The following is a 10,561-nucleotide window of genomic DNA, read 5'->3' on the forward strand; positions in this document are numbered from 1 at the left end:
TAATAACAATAATAATAATAATAATAATAATAATAATAATAATAATAATAATAATAAAAATAATAATAATAGTAATAAAAGTAAGCTTAGTTTTCTAAGCAAAAATGAAGCTTATTTTGTGTTATCTGAGCGTTTTCTCATTTCTATGCAGATCATCTGTGATCTGTGTTTTTAGGCAAGAAATTGTCTAAAATTAATAACTCATTTTAAAACTGGTATAAAAACATTTACTATACAAAAGTTAAAATCGGTTTTTAATAATAATGTTTATTAATAATAATAATAATAATAATAATAATAATAATAATAATAATAATAATAATAATAGCAATAATATTAATAAAAATAATAATAATAGTAGTAATAAAAGTAAGCTTAGTTTTCTAAGCAAAAATGAAGCTTATTTTGTGTTATATGAGCGTTTTCTCATTTCTATGCAAAAGATAATGTGTGATCTGTGTTTTTAGGCAATCTAAGCCATTTTATAGTTTTTAGGCAAGAAATTGGCTAGAATTAATCACTCATATTTTAAAACTGGTATAAAAACAATACTATACAAAAGTTATAATCGGTTTTTAATAATACCAATAATAATAATAATAATAATAATAATAATAATAATAATAATAATAATAATAATAATAATAACAACAATAATAATAATAATAATAATAATAACAATAATAATAATAGTAATAAAAGTAAGCTTAGTTTTCTAAGCAAAAATGAAGCTTATTTTGTGTGTTATATGAGTGTTTTCTCATTTCAATGCATGAAATCATCTGTGATCTGTGTTTTTAGGCAAGAAATTGTCTAAAATTAATAACTCATTTTAAAACTGGTATAAAAACATTTACTATACAAAAGTTAATAATAATAAAAATAATAATAATAATATTATTAACAATAATAATAATAATAATAATAATAATAGTAATAGAAATGTAATAATAATAATAATACTTTTAATAAGAAAAAATAGAGCTTATTTTGTGTTACATGAGCGTTTTCTCATTTCTATGCAAAAGATCATGTGTGATCTGTGTTTTTAGGCAATCTAAGCCATTTTAAGGTTTTTAATATTTAACAAAAGTTTGCTTTAAAATAAAATGTTTGAAAAACTGAAATTAAACAAAATTAATTGTGTCTAACACTTTAGTAGAGGAAAAAGGAGGAGACATAAAAGTCACTAAAGTCTTAAATGTAATACAGTTTTCAATGTTTGAGACGAAGACAAAAATGCAGCATTTACTGTCACTTTAATTTTAGTAAAAATTTTAGTAAAAAGATAAAAATTGATAGGAGTAACTGTTTTCGAGATATAAGCAAGAAACCAAAAATCTGTTACCTTAATTAAGCGCTTGCATATAAGCAAATTTAGTACTAAAAACAACTCTAAAGTCTTTGGTGACTTTTATGTCTTCTCCTTTGTCCTCTACTAAAGTGTTAGACCCAATTAATTTAGTTTAATTTTTGTTAAATATTAAAAACTATAAAATGGCTTATATTGCCTAAAAACACAGATCACACATGATCTTTTGCATAGAAATGAGAAAACGCTCATGTAACACACAAAATAAGCTCCATTTTTCCTTATTAAAAGTATTATTATTATTATTACTTTTGTTACTATTACTATTATTATAATTATTATTATTATTGTTAATATTATTATTATTATTATTATTATTATTATTATTATTATTATTATTATTATTAACTTTTGTATAGTAAATGTTTTTATACCAATGCAAAAGATCATGTGTGATCTGTGTTTTTAAGCAATCTAAGCCATTTTATAGTTTTTAATATTTAACAAAAATTTGCTTTAAAATAAAATGTTTGAAAAACTAAAATTTAACTAAATTAATTGTGTCTAACACTTTAGTAGAGGAAAAAGGAAGAGACATAAAAGTCACTAAAGTCTTAAATGTAATTCAGTTTTCAATGTTTGAGACGAAGACGAAAATGCAGCATTTAAAATCGACTCTGAAGACTTCAGTGACTTTTATGTCACCTCCTTTTTCTTCTAATAAAGTATTGGACCCATTAAATTAAGTGTATTTTAAATCACAAGACATTTTCTGATAAAGCACTTTTTTTTTAAATATTAATTATTTTCAAACTTACATCTCGCTTATGGTTAGTCTGAAACTGACTCTGAAGACTTTGGTGACTTTTATGTCTTTTCCATTTTTCTCTACTAAAGTGTTGGACACAATTAATTTAGTTTTATTTCAGTTTTTCAAATATTTTATTTTAAAGCAAATTTTTGTTAAATATTATTTAAATCCAACTCTATAACTCGCTTATGGTTGGTCCTACAAGAAAAATGCAAATAACGATTTTGTAGGAAATTTTATCAGCTTTAATTTTGAAAAAAAGATAAAAATTGATAGGAGTAACAGTTTTTGAGATATAAGCAAAAAACCAATAAGAAAACTGTAACTGTTACTGAACAAAAATGTAATTCAGTTTTCAATGTTTGAGACGAAGACGGAAATGCAGCATTTAAAATCGACTCTGAAGACTTCAGTGACTTTTATGTCACCTCCTTTTTCATCTAATAAAGTATTGGACCCAATAAATTAAGTGTATTTTAAATCACAATACATTTTCTGTTAAAGCACTTTTTTTTTAAATATTAATTATTTTCAAACTTATATCTCGCTTATGGTTAGTCCTACATGAAAAATGCAAATTACTATTTTGTAGGAAATTTTATCAGCTTTAATTTTAGTAAAATGATAAAAATTGATAGGAGTAACTGTTTTCAAGATATAAGCAAGAAACCAAAAAACTGTTACCTTAATTAAGCGCTTGCATATAAGCCAATTTAGTACTAAAAACAACTCTGAAGACTTTGGTGACTTTTATGTCTTCTCCTTTTTTCTCTACTAAAGTGTTAGACCCAATTAATTTAGTTTAATATCGGTTTTTCAAACATTTTATTTTAAAGCAAATTTTTGTTAAAGATTATTTATATCCAACTCTATAACTCGCTTATGGTTGGTCCTACAAAAAAATGCAAATAACTATTTTGTAGGAAATTTTATCAGCTTTAATTTTGAAAAAGAGATAAAAATTGATAGGAGTAACTGTTTTCGAGATATAAGCAAGAAACCAAAAAACTGTTACCATAATTAAGCGTTTGCATATAAGCAAATTTAGTACTATTAGTATTATTATTATTAATGTTATTGTTATTAATATGACGACTAAAGACGACTCTGAAACATTTAGTGACCTTTATGTCTTCTCCTTTTTCCTCTACTAAAGTGTTAGACACAATTAATTTAGTTTAATTCCGGTTATTCAAGCATTTTATTTTAAAGCAAATTTTTGTTAAATATTATTTATATCCAACTCTATAACTCGTTTATGCTTAGTCCTACAAGAAAAATGTAAATAACTATTTTGTTGGAAATTTTATCAGCTTTAATTTTGGAAAAATGATATAATTTGATAGGAGTAACTGTTTTCGAGATATAAGCAAAAAATCAATAAGAAAACTGTAACTGTTACTGAACAAAAATGTAATTCAATTTCAATGTTTGAGACGAAGACGAAAATGCAGCATTTACTGTCACCTCCTTTTTCTTCTAATTAAGTATTGGACCCAATAAATTAAGTGTATTTTAAATCACAAGACATTTTCTGTTAAAATACATTTTTTTTAATAATTAATTATTTTCAAACTTATATCTCGCTTATGGTTAGTTCTACATGAAAAATGCAAATAACTATTTTGTAGGAAATTTTATCACCTTTAATTTTGGTGAAAAGTTAAAAATTGATAGAAGTAACTGTTTTCGAGATATAAGCAAAAAACAAAAAAACTGTTACCTTAATTAAGCGCTTGCATATAAGCAAATTTAGTACTACTAGTAAAGTTATTATAAATGTTATTGTCATTAATATGACGACTAAAGACAACTCTAAGACTTTAGTGACTTTTATGTCTCCTCCTTTTTCTTTTACTAAAGTGTTAGACACAATTAATTTAGTTTAATTTCAGTTTTTCAAACATTTTATTTTAAAGCAAATTTTTGTTAAATATTAAAAACTATAAAATGGCTTAGATTGCCTAAAAACACAGATCACACATGATCTTTTGCATAGAAATGAGAAAACGCTCATCTAAAACAAAATAAGCTTTATTTTTGCTTAGAAAACTAAGCTTACTTTTATTACTACTATTATTATTTTTATTATTATTATTATTACTATTATTTTTATTATTATTACTATTATTATTATTATTACTATTATTATTATTATTATTATTATTATTATTATTATTATTATTATTATTATTATTATTATTATTATTATTATTATTAATATTATTATTATTATTAAAAACCGATTATAACTTTTGTATAGTAAATGTTTTTATACCAGTTTTAAAATGAGTTATTAATTTTAGACAATTTCTTGCCTAAAAACACAGATCACAGATGATCTCTTGCATAGAAATGAGAAAACGCTCATATAACACAAAATAAGCTTCATTTTTGCTTAGAAAACTAAGCTTACTTTTATTACTACTATTATTATTTTTATTATTATTTTTATTACTATTATTTTTATTATTATTACTATTATTATTATTATTATTATTATTATTATTATTATTAATATTATTATTATTATTAAAAACCGATTATAACTTTTGTATAGTAAATGTTTTTATACCAGTTTTAAAATGAGTTATTAATTTTAGACAATTTCTTGCCTAAATACACAGATCACAGATGATCTCTTGCATAGAAATGAGAAAACGCTCATATAACACAAAATAAGCTTCATTTTTGCTTAGAAAACTAAGCTTACTTTTATTACTACTATTATTATTATTTTTATTATTATTATTACTATTATTATTATTATTATTATTATTATTATTATTATTATTATTATTATTTTTATTATTATTATTATTATTACTATTATTTTTATTATTATTATTACTATTATTATTATTATTATTATTATTATTATTATTATTAAAAACCGATTATAACTTTTGTATAGTAAATGTTTTTATACCAGTTTTAAAATGAGTTATTAATTTTAGACAATTTCTTGCCTAAAAACAAAGATCACAGATGATCTCTTGCATAGAAATGAGAAAACGCTCATATAACACAAAATAAGCATCATTTTTACTTAGAAAACTAAGCTTACCTTTATTACTACTATTATTATTATTTTTATTATTATTATTATTACTATTATTTTTATTATTATTACTATTATTATTATTATTAATATTATTAATATTATTATTATTAAAAACCGATTATAACTTTTGTATAGTAAATGTTTTTATACCAGTTTTAAAATGAGTTATTAATTTTAGACAATTTCTTGCCTAAAAACACAGATCACAGATGATCTCTTGCATAGAAATGAGAAAACGCTCATATAACACAAAATAAGCTTCATTTTTGCTTAGAAAACTAAGCTTACTTTTATTACTACTATTATTATTATTTTTATTATTATTATTATTATTACTATTATTTTTATTATTATTATTACTATTATTATTATTATTATTATTGTTATTATTATTATTATTATTATTATTATTATTAAAAACCGATTATAACTTTTGTATAGTAAATGTTTTTATACCAGTTTTAAAATGAGTTATTAATTTTAGACAATTTCTTGCCTAAAAACACAGATCACAGATGATCTCTTGCATAGAAATGAGAAAACGCTCAGATAACACAAAATAAGCTTCATTTTTGCTTAGAAAAACTAAGCCTTAATTTAGAAAGAAATTCATTATTATAAGTATTATTATTATTATTATTTACTACTATTATTATTATTATTATTATTATTATTATTATAATTATTATTATTATTATTACTATTATTATTATTATTATTATTATTATTATTGTTAATATTATTATTATTATTATTATTATTAAAAACCGATTATAACTTTTGTATAGTAAATGTTTTTTATACCAGTTTTAAAATGAGTGATTTATTTTAGACAATTTCTTGCCTAAAAACTATAAAATGGCTTAGATTGCCTAAAAACACAGATCACACATGATCTTTTGCATAGAAATGAGAAAACGCTCATGTAACACACAAAATAAGCTTCATTTTTCCTTATTAAAAGTATTAACATTATTATTACTTTTGTTACTATTACTATTACTATTATTATTATTATTATTATTATTATTATTATTATTGTTATTATTATTATTATTATTTTTATTATTATTATTAAAAAATTATATTAAACAGACAGAAAACGTCGTATTCTGACACAAAAAAACGAATTACGTTATAGACTTGACGAGAACGGCGTATCTCGGACTCTTATAGGACTCTTATAGGGTCAAAAAGTATCAGTTTGAATTAAAACAAATTATTTTTGTTGACTCTCAGTCTGAATTGTTTATCAGTTCAAACAAAAACGGCTTATTTTAGACGATCTTTTGCTTTGAACAAGAAAACTTATATCGAACAGACTAAAAACGTATTAATCTGGCATAAAAAAGCAATTTATGTATCACTTTGGATAAAGGCAGCTAATCCTATTCGTTTCATTGCTCAAAATAGACAAAATTGTTAATAAATCTAACAAAAACGCTGTATTCTAGCACAAAATACTAATTACATTATAGTTTCGACGAGAATAGCTTATTTGGAATGACTCTATGCTTTCAAACGAGTAAATTTTTATTAAACAGATGCCAAACATCATGTTTTGTCCTATAAAGGCATTTTATATTGCAGTTTGTATTAAAACAAAATATTTTCGTTGATTCTTTGTTCGAAGCAGCAAACCTAACATTAAAGAATCTGAAAACTTTGTATTCGGACACAAAACACCGAATTTTGGATCAGTTTAGACAAAATCGGTTGATTTTCGACAATATTTTGCTTTGAACAAGAAAACTTATATCAAACTGACTAAAAACGTCTTATTTTAGCACAAAACAAAAGATTTGCGTTATAGTCTTAACGAGAGCTGTTAATTTCAAACGGTTCTATGCTTTGAAACGAGTAAACTTTCACTGAACAGAGGAAAAACATCTTATTTCGCCTTTTAAAAACGATTCATGCCACAGTTAGGATAAAAACCAATTATTTTCGTTAATTCATTGTTACAAACAAGAAACCTTACATCAAAGTAACTGAAAACCCCTTATTCAGGCACAGAAATTCGAATTACGTTTCAGTCTGGACAAAAACTGCTTACTTTAGACGATCCTTTGTTTTGAATACAAAAACTTACATTAAAAAGATTAAAAACGCCTTATTCTGGCTCAAAACTGCAAATTATGTATTACTTTGGATAAAAGCAGTTTATCCTGATTACTCCTTTGCTTAGAATAGAGCAAACTTGTATAAAACTTAATGAAAACTTTAAATTTCGTCTCAAAGAAATAATTTACGTTATAGTTTTGACCAGAACTGTTAATTTCAAACGATTTTATGCCCCCAAACGAGAAAACTTTCACTAAACAGATGCCAAACGTCTTAGTTCGTTTTATAAAAACGACATGTTACAGTTTAAACAAAAACAAATTATTTTCGTTGTTGTGTCAAAATAATTTATTGCGAATGATTCAATGGAGCGAAACGAGTAAACTTTTATAGGACAGATGCAAAATACCATATTACCACATAAATCGTTATTTTAAAGCAAAGTATTAGCTTTTGCACTTGTTCAATTAAAGTTTGCTTACTGCGAAGTATGTAATCGTCGGAAATAATTTTTTTTTGTCAAAACTATAACGTAATTTGTTCTTTTGAGCTTGAATATAGAGTTTTCATTACGTTTTATAGTAGTTTACTCTACTCTAAGCATAGAATCAAACAGAGTAATCCGCTTTTGTTAAAGCTGATACATAATTTGCTCTTATTTTCGAGAATAAGACGTTTTTAATATGTTATTATTATTATTATTATTAACATAGATTCTTTGCTGAGGTTAACACCTTTATAGCAAAATATCAAGAAATACGGTTTCGTGTTAAATAAAACACCATTGAATAATGAAAAATGAAATACAATTTTAATCTACAGTTAAATTAGTTAATTAATAAAGGTTAATGTTAATTATTGTAATGTGTCATATTGATTCTTGAAGGAAGAAACAGTAACAGCTGCAACAACGTTATCAGGCAAGCCATTCCATATATCAAATGCACGATTTGTCAAATAATTCTTTCTAACGGTAGTCTTAAATGGTTCTTTTTTCAGCTTATAAGAATGACCTCTAAGTCTGTCATGATATTGAATTTGCAAGAAATTGCGTGTTACTCCAGGAAATAAACCATGAGTAAGCCGAAAAATTTGAATTGCATCTGCCCTGTTTTGACGAGCACGTAGATCTGGTATTTTGAGTATTTCAAGACGTTGTTCATATGAAACTTGTCTTAAACAGTGTGTCCATCTAGTTACCAGGTGCTGAGTTCTTTCCAGCAAATCAATATCCTTTAACAAATAAGGTCTCCAGACTGGAATGGCAAATTCCAAATGCGGCCTTATGTAAGTGATGTACACCTTTGAAATAAAACTGACTGAAGGATTTGGAAAAACATGCTTTAGCAAATAAAACATTTTACGCGCTCGACCCACTGATGCTAGACATTGCTCTGACCATCCTAACTTATCATTTACAATGACCCCTAGATCTTTGGTTGAGGTTTTTACACTCAGGAGTGTGCCATTTATATGGTAAAGGTACTTTGGGTTGTTGTGGCCACACTGAAGTACACAGCATTTTGCAATATTCAGTGGTATTTGCCACTTCTCGCTCCATTGGAAGATTAAATTAAGTTGGTCTTGCAAGTCCGTGACAAGTGGGTTAGCAAATAACTTAATATCATCCGCATATGCTGAATAGCTGTCCAGTGAAAACAATAAATCTGCTGTATATAACAAGAATAAAATTGGTCCAAGAACTGATCCCTGTGGGACCCCACTTAATACTGGTTTAGAGTACGAAAATTTACCGCAGACTTTTACACAATAGTTTCGATTTGATAGAAACGCTCGGATCCAATCAAGCAAATTTCCTGTTACACCATAGGACTCCAGTTTTGCTAACAAGAGATTGTGAGGGACTTTATCAAAGGCTTTACTAAAATCAAGGTAAATTATGTCTACAGGTTGGTTAGTGTCTAACATTTTTGTCCATAGATTTGTGCAGGATAGCAAATTTGTGACAACTGACCTACCTGGTAAAAAGCCGTGCTGATGCTCAGGTATTAAATTATTTTTTCTCATGTAAGTTAATAGTTCCTTGACTATAACTTTTTCCATAATTTTACAGCATGTCGACGTGAGACTTACAGGTCTATAGTTAGAAGGATCAAGTTTATCTCCTGACTTGTACAAAGGCGTGATTGTTGCTTGCAACCACTCGTAGGGCAAAGTGCCTTGTAAGAATGATTTTGTCATCATTTTGGCAAGTGGGCCCGACAACGAAGCAGCACAAGTTCTCAGGAGTTTGGGAGGTATCTGATCCGGACCTGGAGCTGTATTTAATTTAATGGCACAGAGTTGGCTTTTTACCAGATCCGGAGTAAAATTAATATAAGACAACCCACTAAATGTACTTGTAGGCATAAATGACGGTATATTATTATTAATGTTTAAATTATAGGTAGCAGCAAAACTGTCCGCTAAAGTGTTTGCAGTTTCTGTATGATCGGAGCAGAGTAGACCTGAAGCATTTCGTACTAAAGGGACCGACACACGACTAGAGATAAATTTACGTACATGGGAATAAAATAGTTTTGGTTTATTTAATATAGAATTTTCATAATTACACCTGGCCATTTGTAAATCAGATTTTAGTTGGTTAGAAAATCTTTTATAAGCAGAAAAATTATCTTCAGTAGGCTGCCTTTTAAATTTTTTCCATAATTTAGCTTTGTATTTTATTTTGTCAAGCATGTGTTGATTTATCCACGGTTTATCTTTTCTCAGTCGGTTTGTAAACAGTCTGGAATTTGTTGTAATGCAAGTTTGTAAAATCGATTTAAAATGTTTCCATTGTTCTTCCGCATTTAGTGAATCTAAACCATTCCAGTCGTAAGTCAAGAGACATTCGTCTATGCGAGTGTAGTCAACAATTGATGTTGTTTTAATTCTTGCATTTGGCTCTGAATATATCATAATTTGTAACTCAATTTCGATTTTTGAATGATCAGATGTACCTACAGGATTCGAAACGTTTAAAGACGATACAAGGTTAACGTCAGACAAAATTACCAAATCAAGTAATGAAGGACGTTGTTAGGATCTAAATCGTGTAGGTTCAGTGACTATTTGTGACAAATTATTCTCCAAGAGCAATTCAGAAAATTGTTTTTCGATGATTGTTTGACCTGTTGTGTTTTTAGCAGACCAGTCTATACAAGGAAAATTGAAATCTCCCATGATAATTAAGTTAGGATACTGATTAATAGTTGATTGTATGGTATTAAATAGATTTTTATCATTTTCTTGATTGTTAAAAGACGCTCCTGTTGGTGGTCTGTAAATACATGCTATAACAAAGGTT

General features: G+C 25.8%; 1 long non-coding RNA gene across 1 annotated transcript; it reads left to right on the plus strand.

Moving 5' to 3' along the window:
• The first annotated feature begins 7,974 nt into the window (after window positions 1-7,974).
• On the plus strand, window positions 7,975-10,289 carry LOC135265973 (uncharacterized). Its single transcript, XR_010333884.1, has 4 exons — window positions 7,975-9,144; window positions 9,193-9,257; window positions 9,326-9,607; window positions 9,659-10,289. It is a non-coding gene; the product is annotated as an uncharacterized LOC135265973 (long non-coding RNA).
• Window positions 10,290-10,561: the final 272 nt, after the last annotated feature.

Source organism: Tribolium castaneum, chromosome 4 (genome assembly GCF_031307605.1).
Source record: "Tribolium castaneum strain GA2 chromosome 4, icTriCast1.1, whole genome shotgun sequence".
Taxonomy (NCBI): Eukaryota; Metazoa; Arthropoda; class Insecta; order Coleoptera; family Tenebrionidae; genus Tribolium; species Tribolium castaneum.